We start from the raw sequence: 15,000 nt of genomic DNA, 5'->3' as shown, positions 1-15,000 counted from the left end.
TTCTTCCTTCCTTCACTTATTCATTCATCATTTTTTTCTTTTTCGTTCTTTTCTTTCTTTTCTTTCATTCTTTTACCACATACGAATCACTTCCTTCCTTCCTTCCTTCCTTCCTTCCTTCCTTCCTTCCTTCCTTTTCCCTTCCATTCTTTATTGTTATTTACGTCTTCTCTTCATCTTGTTCCCTTCCTCCTCCCTTCCTTCATTGTCTTCTCCTCCCCATCCATTTTCATCTTTATTTCCCTTATTTTCTCATTTTCTTGCCATTCTTCAACGTAAATTCTCTTTCTTCTTCATTTCTCCTCTTTATTCCTGTCTTTTTTCTTTTTTTTTCTCTTTCTTCTTTCTTTTTTTCTTTCTTCCTTCCTTTCTTTTTGGTTGCTTGTATTTTTCTTTCTTCTCTAGTTTGTTTTTGTTTTGTTTTCTTTCTTTTTTGCTTTATCTTTCTACCTCTCTTTCTTTCTTTAGTTTTGTTTTTGTTCCTCATCCCTTTTGTTTCTATTTATTCCTTCTCTTATTTAATTTGTTTTCTTTATTATGTTCTTCCTTCCTCCTCAAATTATCCCTTTCTTCCTTTCTTTCTTACTGTCTCTCAATCTATCTCTATCTATCTATCTTTCTTTCTCTATTTCTTTGTCTCTTTCTTTCTTTCTTTCTTTCTTTCTTTCTTTCTTTCTTTCTTTCTTTCTTTCTTTATTTCTTTCTAGAGAGAGAGAGAGAGAGAGAGAGAGAGAGAGAGAGAGAGAGAGAGAGAGAGAGAGAGAGAGAGAGAGAGAGAGAGAGAGAGAGAGAGAGAGACTGTGCACTTCTGGCAAACATCACCATAACTTTGTCCCATTTTCTTCTTCAAATTAACTAGAAAAGTGAGGGACAACTATGGTAATTCACCTTAATGAAAACTTTATTCTGGATTTGAACAACTATGCTAATACGACCCAGGAGGAGGAGGAGGAGGAGGAGGAGGAGGAGGAGGAGAAATGGAAGAAGAAGAAGAAGAAGAAGAAGAAGAAGAAAGAAAAAGAAAGAAATAAGGAAGAAGGAAAAGAAGAAGAAAAAGAAGAAGAGCAGGAAGCAGAAGAAGAAGAAGATAAAGAAGAAGAAGGAAAAGAAGAAAGAAATAAGTAGGAGGAAGAAGAAGAAAAAGAAAAAAGATGGAAAAGAAAGAAGAAGACGAAGAAGAGGAAAGAAGAAGAGGAGGAGGAGGAGGAGGAGGAGGACGAGGAGGACAAGAAGAACAAGAATAGAAACATAAACTAGAACAACAAGAATAAACAAGAAGAAGAAGAAGAAGAAGAAGAAGAAGAACAACAACAACAACAACAACAACAACAACAACAACAACAAGAGAAACAGAAGAAGAAAGACAAAGTACTCTATTCGTCATTCATTTGGTTCGTAATGGTCTGTAAATTATATAGAAAATGTGTTGTGTTTAATTTTTTTTATTTATTATTTACTTTACTGAAAACTTAACATTAAGAGTCGTAAGTGTGAGTTTTAGCTACGTTGAAAATATCATCATCATCATCATCATCTTTTTGTTTGTTTGTTTGCTTGTTTGTTTGTTGTTGTTGTTGTTTTTGTTGTTGTTTTTGGTGGTGGTGGTTTGTTGTTGTTGTTGCTGTTCTTTTTTAAATCTCTTCCTCCTCCTCCTCCTCCTCCTCCTCCTCCTCCTCCTCCTCCTCCTCCTCCTCCTCCTCGTATTCCATTCCCCACTCCTCCCCCCGAACACCTTCATTCTCCACTCCTCCATTCCCCACTCCACCACCTCCCCACTCCTTCTCCTCCTTCTCCTCCTCCTCCTTCTGCTCCTCCTCCTTCTCCTCCTCCTCCTCCACCACAATACACCTTCTCAACCTCACACAGATAAAAATAGGAAATCAAATCGCATTACACCCACTCGTAATTACCTTTGATGTTCCCTTCCCTTTAGAAAAGACAAAAAAAAAAAGAGAAAAGAAAAAGAGGAAGGGATAATGAAAGAAAAGGTCAGAAGGTTATTGTGGTGTTGACGCTCCCAGGAGGTTTGAAGGAGTGAATTTACCCACACTTCCTAGTCGCGGTCGCTCCCTGAAGGATACAAGAGAGGGTTATGTCTGGCTTTGGTTTAATCATACATTTAGACACGAAGGAAATGTTTACAAGTGTCAGGCTGTCTTCTCAATATTCTGATACTATATTAATCCTTTGAATACTCGGGGTTCTTCTTCAGTGTAATGCAAGAATGCGAAGGAAATGTTAGTGTTTGCAAGTGTCAGGTTGTCTTCTCAATATTCTGATACTATATTAACCCTTTGAATACTCGGGGTTCTTCTTCAGTGTAATGCCAGAATGCGAAGGAAATGTTGAACTGTTTGGAAGTGTTGCAGTTTGTCTTTTGAACATTCTGACTAATCCTTTGAATACTCGTGGTTCTTCAGCGTTTTAAAATCATTTGGCGCAGTTAAAGAGAAGGAAATGTTGAAATATTGAGGGTGTTTTGAAATGTTGAGTTCGTTTTCTCAACATTCTCAACCCTTTGAATACTCGTGGTTCTTCAGCGTTTTAAAATCGTTTGACACAGGTAACAGAGAAATAGAAAGGTGCAAGGAGGGGCCACGTCACCCTTCAGTCTAATCATGCGGCAGGACACGAAGGAAATATTGAAATTTTTGGGAGTGCTAATTTGTCTCCAATATTCCCATTAACCCTTTGAATACGCGTGATTCAGCGTCATAAAATCGCTTGGTACAATTAAAGAGAAGGAAGTGTTGAAATGTTTGGGAGTTTGTTAATATGTCTCCTCAACATTCCGATTAACCCTTTGAATACGCGCGGTTCAGTTTAGCGCAAGTATAGATGAATAATTTATATGGATTGCACTGCCCGCTAATGAGTAATGAGTAGTTTGAGTGTTTAGGTGTTTGTAGTTGTATTTATGCCCATTAAAGTTGCCTGTGTTTGCTTAAATGAAATATCTTAGTGTCATTAGCAGTGAAAGGGTTAATGGAGTCAAGTTAAGTTTTCTTGGTCTTGTTTGTTTGTTTTTGTATCTTTGTTTTTTTTTTATTTATTTGTTTTAATTGATCTTTTTTTTATGTTAATGGGATTGAAAATGGTGCAGGCCTTATGTCTTCTGGCCACTTATGTAACAAAGACGATAATGTTATTAGGAGAGAGAGAGAGAGAGAGAGGAGAGAGAGAGAGAGAGAGAGAGAGAGAGAGAGAGAGAGAGAGAGAGAGAGAGAGAGAGAGAGAGAGAGAGAGAGAGAGACGCACATTCATTCTCTTACTTTCGCAATAAAAAAAAAAAACAAGAAGAGAAAGAGAAGAAGAAAGAAAAAAGAAGAAAAAATGGTACCATCTTTCTGTGAATGTACAAACTTTCACTTTTCTCTCTCTCCTTCTCTTACTTTCACTCTACAAACAGAAATCAAGAGAAAGAAAGAAAGAAAGAAATAAAAAAAAAAAAATAATTACCATCTTCCTCTCTTCCTTGTCCTCTTCCCCACGTCTCTCTCCCCTCTTCTTCTCCCTACGTATCTCTCCCCTTCTCCTTGTTTACCTGCATGGTTTGGGGGGAAGGAAAAGAGGGCGTGGCTGTGGAGGAGGAGGAGAAGGAGGAGGAGGGAAAGTGAGAAGGGAGAAGAAACAGAGGAGGTAGTGAAGGGAAAATGGTTGGAAGGAAAAGGAAAGAAGGGAAGAAAGAGGGAAGAAGGTAGAAGAAGGAAAAGGAATTTAGCTTGAGAAGTAGAAGGAAAGTTGGAGATGGGAAGGAAAGGAGGGAAGAAAAGAGGAGAGAGAGAGAAGGAGGGGAAAGAAATCTAGCTAATGAGGGAAAGGAAGAGTGGATAAGAAACAGAAGATAAAGATGTAGACCGAGGAGGAAAATGGGAAAAAACGAAGGAAGAGGAGGAAGAAAAAATATTGATGGAGAAGAAAAAAAAAGAGGAAAAGGAGGAAAAGAAACAGAACAGGAGGGAAAGGAATTAAGGTGCGACTTGAGGCGAAGGAAAAGGGGAAAAATGAAGGAAAGGGAGGAGAAAGAGGGTGGGGGGGGATGTAGATGGGAAGGGGGGATGGAGAAGGGTGTGGGTGAGGAAGGGAAGGAAAGGGGGGGAGAGAAAATAAAACCTGTATAATACTTGTTTCGTGACTTTGTGTGTGTCCTGTGCATGCAACCGAGGGCGCCCTTGTGTGTGTGTGTGTGTGTGTGTGTGTGTGTGTGTGTGTGTGTGTGTGTGTGTGTGTGTGTGTGTGTAGAGCGACGACGAGGACAAGGCGAAGCAGTGAGATAGTAAAGGAAAAGAGAGAGAACGAGAATGGGTAGGAAAAGAAGAAAGAAGGAAGACTGGGGAAGAAGGAAGAAGGAAAAAAAAACGAGGACAATAACAACAACAACAACAACAACAACAACAACAACAACAACAACAACAACAGTAGAAGAGAAGAAAAATTGATAAAAATATACGTAAAAAAGGAAGAAAAAAATTAATAAAAAATAGTGCAGAGGAAGAAAACACGAATAAAAAGAAGCTGAAAGAAAGAAAGAAAAAAAAATACGAATAAGGAGAAAAGAAAGAGGGGAAGAAAAGAAAGGAGGGAAGAGAAGCGGTAACACAGACAAGGGAGGAAGGAAGTGATAGATTTATGTTGGTAATTGTGGGTGTAACTCATTCATCTATGTAATCCACTCCCCTGTCCTTGTGTAGGCAGCGTGTTGAGTGAGTGTTCTCCACCAACACCAGGTAATTGGGACACATTCTATTACTGCTGCTGCTGCTGTAATTGGGACACGGGTTGTTTTTGTTGTTGTTGTTGTTGTTGTTGTTGTTGTTGTTGTTGTTGTTGTTGTTTGTTTGTTTGTTTGTTTTTTGTTTGTTTTTTGCTTTTATTATTGTTGCTTTGTTTTTCTTTGTTTTTTCTTGTTATTTTTCTGTTTTGTTTTTGTTTTGTTTTGTTTTTGTCCTACTACTACTACTACTACTACTACTACTACTACTACTACTACTACTACTACTACTACTACTACTACTACTACTATCTACTACTGGTAACATAACACTGACAGTAACAATAACAACAATAATGACGTTGACGATGGTGATAATAATAATAATAATAATAATAATAATAATAATAGTAATAATAATAATAATAATAATAATAATAATAATGCAGGTCAGATCACAGAGGCAAAGCTAATAATGAAGGTAATAATGGCTCCGATCCTGCACGAAGTATTATTTTCCTTCCTTCTTCTTTTTTTTTCCTGTCTCTTTCCTTCTTTCCTTCTTTTCTTTCTCCTCTCCTTTCTTACTCCCATTTTTTCCTACTTCTGTTTCTTTTCTCCTGTCTTAATCCCTTTCTTTCCTCTTTTATTTATTTTTCTGTCTTCTTTCCTCCTGTTTTTCTTTTTTTTTGCTGTCTCTTTCTTTCCTTCTTTTCTTTCTTGTATCCTGTCTTATTTTTTTCCTACTTTCATTTATTTTTTTAGTTTTCTTTCCTCCTTTCCCTCCTTTTCTTCTGTCTCTCCCTTTCTTTCCTTCTTTTCTCCTCTCTCTCTCTCTCTCTCTCTCTCTTCTCTCTCTCTCTCTCCTCTCTCTCTCTCTCTTCTCTCTCTCTCTCTCTCTCTCTCTCTCTCTCTCCCCCCCCTTCTTATTTCTCTCTTTTATATTATATTTCTACCTTTCTTTGCTTCTTTATTTCTTCTCTCTTGTTATTCTCCCTTTCGTTCTTTTCTTCTCTCTTATTACTGTTTTTATGAGCGCTCGTTTATCATTCATTTGTATCTTTCCAGTTTCATTTAATGTTTATCTTTAAAATATTTTTCTTTTTCTTTCCTTTCTCTTTTCTGTCTTATTTATTTATTTTTTTTATTCTTTCTCTCGTTTTCTTCATTTTTTTCTTCACTTTTCCTTTCTTTCTCTCTTAATCTTTCTTTCTTCCTTTTTCCTTTTCCATCTTCCCATCCATCTATCTTCGTTTCTTCTCTTTAAATATTATTATTATTATTATTATTATTATTATTATTATTATTATTATTATTATTATTATTATTATTATTATTAAGACACGACCTTTATTTTACTTTCGTTTTCTAATCCTTTAATTATTAACTCGTTCCTTTAAGTATTCCTTCCTTTACATCTTTCATTCCGTCACTGTCTTCTTTATCACCATCATTATTTATTTATTCACGCCATGCCCCTAGAATGCCTTATTTCATTCTGCTACTGCCTTATTTATTTATTCATTTATTTATTTATTTAATTTATTGGGTGCATTCTGTTTATTTGTCATTATTTTTTTTTTTATTGTTTTGTTTTGACGTTGTATCATTTTTGTCTCTTTATGGTTTCCTCACACGATTATTAAGGTAATTTCGATCAATACTCTCTCTCTCTCTCTCTCTCTCTCTCTCTCTCTCTCTCTCTCTCTCTCTCTCTCCTCTCTCTCTCTGGTTCCTATGTTTCACTTTGCATGTTCTTGTAATTTCCGTCCGTGATTTTCGTGGGTTTTAATTTCTCGATCGTGTTTCTTTAATTTTTTTTTTCTTTATGCTGCGAAATTCTGTTTTTTTTTTTTCAGATTTCGTAGATTTTTCTTTTTCTTCGTTTTCTACTTCGTTTCTTCCTTTATTCTTTATTCTTCCGTTTCAGGTCTTTATTCTTCCATATTCTGTGTTTATTCTTTCGTTTTCTTTTAATGCTAGACTCAGCTATTTGTAATTTATTATTATTGTTGTTATTTTCTGTTAAAATGCATTTCCGATATTCCACGAAGTTATTGTTTTAAAATTACCAGAAGACCTAATTAATTTTTATTTTTCTATTTTGTCGTTGTTTTATTTATTTATTTATTCATTTATTTATTTACTTACTATCATTATTATTATTCTTTTTTTTTACTTTTGCGTGTGATTCGGTTAACTCCTTATTGATCTCTTTTTCATTTTCTTTAAATTTTTTGCTGATTCATTCTATTATTTAACCTTACTCAATTCCACTTTAGTGTATTTTATATTATATAGCTTCTTCATTTTCTGTTAATTCCATATAATTTTTGTTAAGTTTATCCCCTTCCTCTTCAATTCAACCTCCTATTTATCTATTTATTTTCTTAAAGGTTGCTGAGCTTCGTTTTCTTTTTTCCACGTTCGTCATGGTCCTCCCTTCTGACCTTCACATCTCCTCCCAGACAGACTCCATTCCCGGTAACTCCAGCTCATCCAATTCTCCTGATCCCCTCCAGCTGGCCGGCGTGTCCTTCTTTATGCTATTGGTCATGTGATTTCTCTTATTTTAAACGATATCTGCAGTAAAAGTTAGTTAAGTTTCGTAACTTCATAAGGCAGACAAACAGACAGCTGGAGGAAGTTAGAGATGGCTGAGATAAGACTGCGAAACGTTTTAGAATATGGTCTTTGGATGGTGGCTGGCCTAAGGTGTCTGCCAGCACCAAATTAAGCACTATGAAATGTCATGGTGTGCCTGTTGTGTGTTTGTAAATATAGATGTGTAGTGTTTCTTTTGTGCAAATTATTGGTAAGTGTATCTTTGTAAGAGTTTCGTGCTACAGTGCTAGATTTATGAAAATTTAAAGGTTACTGCTACTGGTCACTCATGTTTTCTTTAAGTGTTCTTTCGTAGTTTTGTATGGAGTTGGATTGCAGTCCATAAAAGCATAAGGTTGAATGAACAGTGGCTATGCTGGAATGTTAAAGTTACGGCTGAATTATGCTTGATGAGCCTCGTTTTCTTTGAGGGGGTTGAGAAAAGCTATGCACTTTCAGGGATACTACTCTAGAAGCGTTGATGTTACTTAATTTACTTGGAGAAGGTTGCCCAGCAGTGTACAGGTTGTGACTGATGTATTGTGTGTGACTGTTCGTCATGGGTCCATTCTGTTGGAAAGAAGAAACTCAAAGGTTCTCGACATTTATTACTTTTTACCGCATTAGATACAGCTCATTGTTAAGCTGTCGGTCGCCTTTCATTCCCCAAACAAGCAATCCAGGAGGTTTGCTTGGCCACAGACAGTGTGAGTGTTTAGCAGTGACAGTAAGTGACAGATTCTAAATCTTAACAAATCTATGTGAGCCTGGCGAGTGTGTGGGGGAGGGGCGGCAGGAAAGGAGGGACAAGGGACAGTGTGGCACAGCGCGGACACTTCCTGGTGATCCCACCCTCTCATCTGCTGCTAGAGTGTTGCTTGCCACGCCACTGTGCCATCCAAGCCCTCTTGATAGCATTGCCTCACCCCAGGCGGGCGCCACCTGGCCTCCCACCACCCGTGTTGGTCTGCGCCCACTGCGAGCAACACGCGGCACAATCATACTGAATTCAAGTACAACCCGCCCACACCACTGCCACAGGTCAACATACAGTCCACCATCTGAGAGCACAGCATTGAGTCGTCTCTTCCACTGCCCTGGAAAATGTAGCAAGTGTGCCAAGTGTAAGTGAATGCTCTGAAAGGCATCAGGCAGTGACAAGCACCACGTGCAGGTATTGAGGGCTGCTGGGACTATTTTGACAAGCATTGCATCTTTTCGCGGGTCAGAGAGGCTCAGAGGGGCTGAGTTGAGTCCCGCTTGGCGTCACGCTGTAGTGGGCGGCCTGGAGCCACGCGTGGTTGTGCTACGCTGGCACTATTGAACCTGTGGCCGCGTGGAGGTGGAGCAGCTATATTAAGTGCGTGTCGCGGCGGTGGCCGGTGGGCGGGCGGGTGTCACCGATTGATTGCCACGTTGCCTTGACTACCGGAAAACAACAGTACTTGGCGCCACAAGTGTTACTTCTTATAATTCTACACCATTTTTGTCCACCCTCGGGGGACGCACCCTGTGGTGACCGCAGCGTGGGAGCCTCAACGGACCGAGGTTGTCCTTGCCGCGTGGTGGTGGGCACCAGAATGTCCCACGGCATGTGACAGAGGAGCGCGTGCATCATTATGTGAAGTGGCAACCGGTGACACCTGCCCCGGGAGAGGAGGGCCGCGCGGTGCCCCGCCAGGCTTTATACTCTGCCAGGTGTGGGGCGCGCGTTGGCCGTGTGTCCGAGCCGCGAGTCCTGCCGTGCCATGCTGCTCCTCTGAGCCCTCACCAAACCCTCGCCTCTGCCGTACCTTAGCGGTGTTCTGCGTACCGGGGCGTGCGGTGCGTGCTGCGTGCTGCTCTGTGCCTGGCGCCATGTAGCGGGGCGGAACACAGCAGCAGTAAGGCACATGGAGTGCCAGAACCCACCTGACGGAGGGCACCACCACTCCCCTCGACGAGGATTGACAGAAGTGTCTCATCCACGCGTCCCCCGCCACACACCACTGACTTATTGCTGACTGTGGTGAGTGTGTGTGTGTGTGTGTGTGTGTGTGTGTGTGTGTGTGTGTGTGTGTGTGTGTGTGCGTGCGTGTGTGTGTGTGTGTGTGTGTGTGTGAACGAGTGTCCTTGCGTGTGTGTGCACGTGTGTATGTAAGTTTATTGTTTTTATCTGATCCATGACAGTTCCTTAAGGTGCTTGTAGTGAAGGAAAAAAAGTCACAGCAAAACATACTACTCTCCCTCCTCCTCCTCCTCTCCCTCCTCCTCCTCCTCCTCTTCCTCCTCCTCCTCCCCCTCCTCCTTATAATCTAGGCCATTGGTACCAACACCGCCTCTACCTACCAGGGACGACAATCTATATTTCGTCCCCCTGCCCCCCCTTCCTCCCTTCATCAATCCCTCACACCTTCCATTTCTTGCCCTCCTCCATCTCTCCCTATCTTTCTCCTTCCCTCCCTCATACATTCACATTCTTGCCCCGTTTCTTCCCTCTCTTTTTATCATCACTACGTATGTTTTGCTCCTCCTTCCCCTCCTTCCCTCTCTTAATCTTTTCCATCCCCTCCCTTCCCTCCTTTCCTACCTTCTTCATTACTCTTTACTTCCCGTTTTTCTTCTATTCTTCTTTCTCCCTTCCATTCTTCTTCCCTACATCCTTCCTTATTTATGTCCTTTCGTGCTTTTTTTTTCTCTTTCCATTCGTTTTTATCTCTTTTCCTTCCCTCCCCTCCCTACTTCCCTCATTCCTATCTTCTTTCTTTCTTTTTCTTCTTTCATCCCTCTCTCTCCCTCCTTTCTTTCTTTTTCTTTCTTTCTTTCTTTCATTCATTCTTTCTTTCTTCCCTGACCTTTGACCTTCTAAAAACTTATAACACTGCAACCAAAGTTTCTTCGTGAATGCAAACACATATTTTATTGGGGTGAATAATTAAGAGAGAGAGAGAGAGAGAGAGAGAGAGAGAGAGGAGAGAGAGAGAGAGAGAGAGAGAGAGAGAGAGAGAGAGAGAGAGAGAGAGAGAGAGAGAGAGAGAGAGAGAGAGAGAGAGAGAGAGAGAGAGTTTATAAGTTCAAGCATATTAATTTCTAGTAAGTTCAAAGTTTTCTTGTTTTTCTTCAAACTTTTATTTTCTTGTATTTCTGTTTTGTTTTTTTTGTTTTTGTTTATTTGTTGTGTTTTGTTGTTGTGGTTTGTTATTTTTGTATGTATTATTAATTTTCCTTTTTTTTTAATAATTAATCATGTTTTGTCTTATAAAGTTTTGTGTATAAAATGTGGATGTGTTTTGCTTCTTTACCTCCTGTGTATGTATGTATGTATGTATGTATGTATGCATGTGTGTATGTATGTATGTATGTATGTATGTATGTATGTATGTATGCGTGTATAGAAAAAAATGTCATTAATCTCAGAGGGCGTGGTAGTATCAGTGGTGGTGTTGGTGGTGGTGTTGACAGTAGTTACAGTTGTGGTTGTAGTTATGGTGATGGCAGCCGTTGTGGAGGTGTAGATGGTAATGGTGGTGGTGGTAATGGTGGTGGTGGTGGTTGTGCGTGTATGGCCATCACCAGTACCCTCATTACCTGTATTAACCTGGCAATCACCGGGTACTGCGTGTTACCTGGTGGTGGTGGTGGTGGTGGTGAGCAAAGTCTGGTGGATTGGCCTTGAGAAGTAACTGGTGGTGGTGGTGGTGGTGGTGGTGGTGTTGATACTGACACTTGGCGATTTCGGGCAGTGGTGACGGTGGTGGTGGTGGTGGTGAGTGGGTGGCAGTAATAGAGGTAATGTTGTTGATGTGAGTGGTGTTGGTGGTGATTGCAGTGTTGTTGTTGGCGTTGGTGGTAATGGTAGTGTTGTTGTGATGGTGGTGGTGGTGGTGGTGGTGGTGAGGGAGGGGCGTGTCCATGCATCATCTAGATCTTTAATCGCTCCCTTTGGCAGTCACACTAACCAACCAGCGCCATTGCTCTCGTCCTTGCCTCCCTGTCCTTGCCTGCCCTCCCTCTCTCCCTCCCTCCCTCCCTCCCTCCCTCCCTTTCCGTCTTTCCTTCTTGTACTCCCCCCTTCCTTCTGTCTCCCTTCTCTTACTCTCTTCTCTCCTATTTTCACTCCCTCCCTCCTGCCTCATTGTCCTTTTCTCCCTCCACTCCTTCACTCCCTCCCTCCCTCTCTCCCTCCCTCCCTCCTGACTCCGTATCCTTCCTCCTCCATTCCTTCATTCCCTCCCCTCTTGTCTCCCCTTCCTTTACTTCCTTCTCTCTCATTTACCTCTTTACCTTGCTTTCTTTCTCCCTTCCTTCACTTCCCTTCTTTCTTTTCTCTTTTGCTCTCTCTCTTATTCTCTGTTTTCCTCCCCTTACTTCCTTCCACCCTTTTCTCTTTTGCTCATTCCTCAACTTCCATTCCTTAACTTTTTCTTCTTGTCTAAATGTCTTTTTTCCTCTCTCCCTAGCCATTCTTCCTTCCATTTCTTCTTCATTTCTTTCTTCCTCTCTCTCTTATTTCCTCTTCCATATCTTCCTTTCCTAGCATTATCATATCCACCATCACCACTACCACCACCACCACCACCACAACAACAACAACAACGACAAAAAATAACAAAAACAAGAACTCAAACCCACAAACTTCATCTCCTATTGGCTACCTCTTGACCAATAGGAAGCCGAGAAAACCCATGACGTCACAACTTACGTCATCACTTGCATAAACTCCGCGCACTTGCCATCATACCTTCGGAAAAAACCAGTGGGAGGCGGAGGGGGAGGGTACAGGTGAGAGGGAGGAGGTGGACAGGTGTAAGGGAGCCCCGGTACAATAGTCAATAGGGCACTTACCTGTACTTACCTTGATAATAAGACGAAAGAGGGGCAATTGGTGCAAATCAAGCGTGTTTCCAACGGGATGACTAAACAAGAGGGAATTATCAGTTGTCAGGAAGAAGAAATAGGTTTTAAGGGGAGAAGGTACTAAGGCTTGTGGTGTTTGTTAATGCATTCCCAGAACAGCGCTGTGCAGAAGACTGTCGAGCGTGTTTTTAACGGGATGACTAATTGATGGACAGTTTAGATTCAGGTCAGGAAGAAGTAGATTTAAGAGAGAAAATAAGGTCCGGTATATTAAAGATACATATTTCCATTCCCTAAGAGAAAGAGAAAAAAAAAATAGAAAATTATAGAGCGTGTTTTCAACGGGATGGACTAAACAAGGTCAGGAAGAAGTGAATTTAAGGGAGGAAGTGCTAAGGTTCATGATATTTAGGTTTACAAGATATTTCCAGAAGAACGTTGTGTAGAGAATTATCGAACGTGTTTTCAACGGATTACTAAACGAAGGGGCATTTTCAGGTTAGTTCATAGGAGGGGGAAATAGATTTAAGGGGGTGGCGTACTAAGGTATTCAGATTTACATTTTATCCCCCGAAGATGTGGATGGAGATATAGGTGGAGTCCTCACTTTTTCAATGCCACAGCTCCATAGCGATGTTTACTTTTACTGTTATTCTTGTAGTTGGATTCTTTTTTTTCTCTTTCCCTCCACATTCGTTACGGAAATTGTTTTGTTGTGATGAGCGGTGGGTGAAAATTAACTGTTCCGCAATGGGTTCACAGTCTTCAGGATAGGGCTGGTGCAGGGCGGGCAGCAGGGCAGGTTCTGTAGAAAACTACCGAGCGTATTCTTAACGGGATGACTAAACGAGGGGCCATTTTCAGGTCAGGTTAGGGTGGAGAAAGAATTAAGGAAGAAATTACCAAGGGGAGCTTCTTAAACAATTCATTCCATTCACTATGGAACCTGTCGTGTTGAAAATACTAGTTCTTATTTGCAGACTCGTTGTGAATGGAAGGGAAAAAAAAGTTAATTATCGTATCTAATATGCATTGACTGCCATGAAGAAATAGAAAACGTGTAACCTTGTATTAGAACGTACACTTTCCTAAACACATAAATAAAAGCGATCTATTTAGAAACGGTACGAAAAAGGTGTACTACAGAGCTATTATTTAGGAAAAATGAACATGAAAAAAGTGAAAAGAATATCGCTTTTTTTTTTACCTTTGGAGAGAAAGAGAAGGGAGAAAATACTTAGCAGCCAAAGGTCGCCAATAAAACTACCAATTGGAAAAGAAACTAAAGAAAAAGAGGAAAGGATATGTATTTTTAAGTAAAGGGAAAAGGAGAGAGAGAGAGAGAGAGAGAGAGAGAGAGAGAGAGAGAGAGAGAGAGAGAGAGAGAGAGAGAGAGAGAGAGAGAGAGAGAGAGAGAGAGAGAGATTAGGAAAGACAAACTATTCTTTCCATATTTCTTACACTTTCTCTCTTTTTTTTACCTCTTTTCCCTTTCTTATCTCACTCCTGTTTTATTTACTCACTTCCTATCTCCTCATTTTCTCCTTACCCATTACTCCTCCGTCCTCCAGTTTCTCATCTCTCGTTTATCATTCTTCCTTTCTCCATAATTCTTAAACAAAAAAACCCAACTTTCTCAATATCCTTGAACCTCCAGAGAGAGAGAGAGAGAGAGAGAGAGAGAGAGAGAGAGAGAGAGAGAGAGAGAGCGGGTGTGTCAGGTAGCATTGGTCTGAATAATGGAGGAATGCCTGGTCTGCTTAAGCGTGCGTGTGTGTGTGTGTGTGTGTGTGTGTGTGTGTGTGTGTGTGTGTGTGTGTGTGTGTGTGTGTGTGTGTGTGTGTGTTGTCCACTTACTAGTCTATTCAAGGCTTGTTTGTGGCTTGTGGTCGTTTTTGTGACTTGGAAGTAGGAGGACCGCTAGACAGATAACTACATACATACATACATACATACATACATACATACATACATACATACATACATACATACATACATACATACATACGAGTACATACATAAATAGATAAATCGATAAATAAATAGATAGGTAGATAGATTAATAGATAGATAGATAGATAAATAAATAGGTAGATTGATAGATAGATAGACAGATAGACAGTCAGATAGCTGGCTGGCTGACTAAATAAATGGATGGACAGATAAATAAGTAGGTTGATAGATAGATGAGAGAGAGAGAGAGAGAGAGAGAGAGAGAGAGAGAGAGAGAGAGAGAGAGAGAGAGAGAGAGAGAGAGAGAGAGAGAGAGAGAGAGAGAGAGAGAGAGAGAGAGAGAGAGAGATTTGTTTTTTGTTTTTGTTCGTGATTTTTATTGATTAAATTGTTTACTTATCTATTTATTTGTTTATTATTGATTTATTTTTTTCCATTTTTCATTCATTTTTCTTTCGTTTTTTCTTTCGTTCTTTTCTTTCTACTTAGCTGGTTGGTTAGTTGTTCGTTATACAAAGTTCCCACATTCGTTCATTAGAGAATCAGTTATCTATTTAGTTACTTATTTAACTTGTTCACCTTATTTTTTTCCTTTCTTTTTTCCTTTTTATCCGAATCTATATTGCTATTTAGTTATTTAAATATTTAATAGGGAAGTTAGTCAGTCAGTCAGTCAGTCAGTCAGTCAGTCAGTCAGTCAATCAGTCAATCAGTTAATTAGTCAATGGTTACTTATTGATCTCTTTAATTAATTTCCATGTAGTTAGTCAGGCAATTAACAAAGTGTAGGTTGTGCTTTCGTTAGGCGCACTTTGCAGTTTTTTCTTTTACGTCAGTTCAGCTTATTTTTAGATGGTGCTGAAAGGCCTCCACTCTCTCCCGCCCTTCCTCCCGCC

At 40.2% G+C, this 15,000-nt stretch overlaps 1 protein-coding gene across 3 annotated transcripts in view; it reads left to right on the top strand.

The window, feature by feature from the left end:
- Positions 1–15,000, top strand: part of LOC135111657 (cyclin-dependent kinase-like 4) — a 90,317-nt gene that overhangs the window by 13,138 nt on the left and 62,179 nt on the right. Inside the window, exon 1 of one of the 3 annotated variants that reach the window (XM_064025197.1) lies at positions 8,718–9,323. The exons of the other annotated variants lie outside the window; for them this stretch is intronic. The gene's annotated coding sequence lies outside the window, so the exon portion shown is untranslated. Of the gene's footprint in view, positions 1–8,717; positions 9,324–15,000 lie in introns of those variants that run through there. 3 annotated transcript variants of the gene reach the window in all.

Source organism: Scylla paramamosain, chromosome 22 (assembly GCF_035594125.1).
Source record: "Scylla paramamosain isolate STU-SP2022 chromosome 22, ASM3559412v1, whole genome shotgun sequence".
Lineage (NCBI taxonomy): Eukaryota > Metazoa > Arthropoda > Malacostraca > Decapoda > Portunidae > Scylla > Scylla paramamosain.
This window is presented reverse-complemented; position numbering and strand designations above follow the sequence as displayed.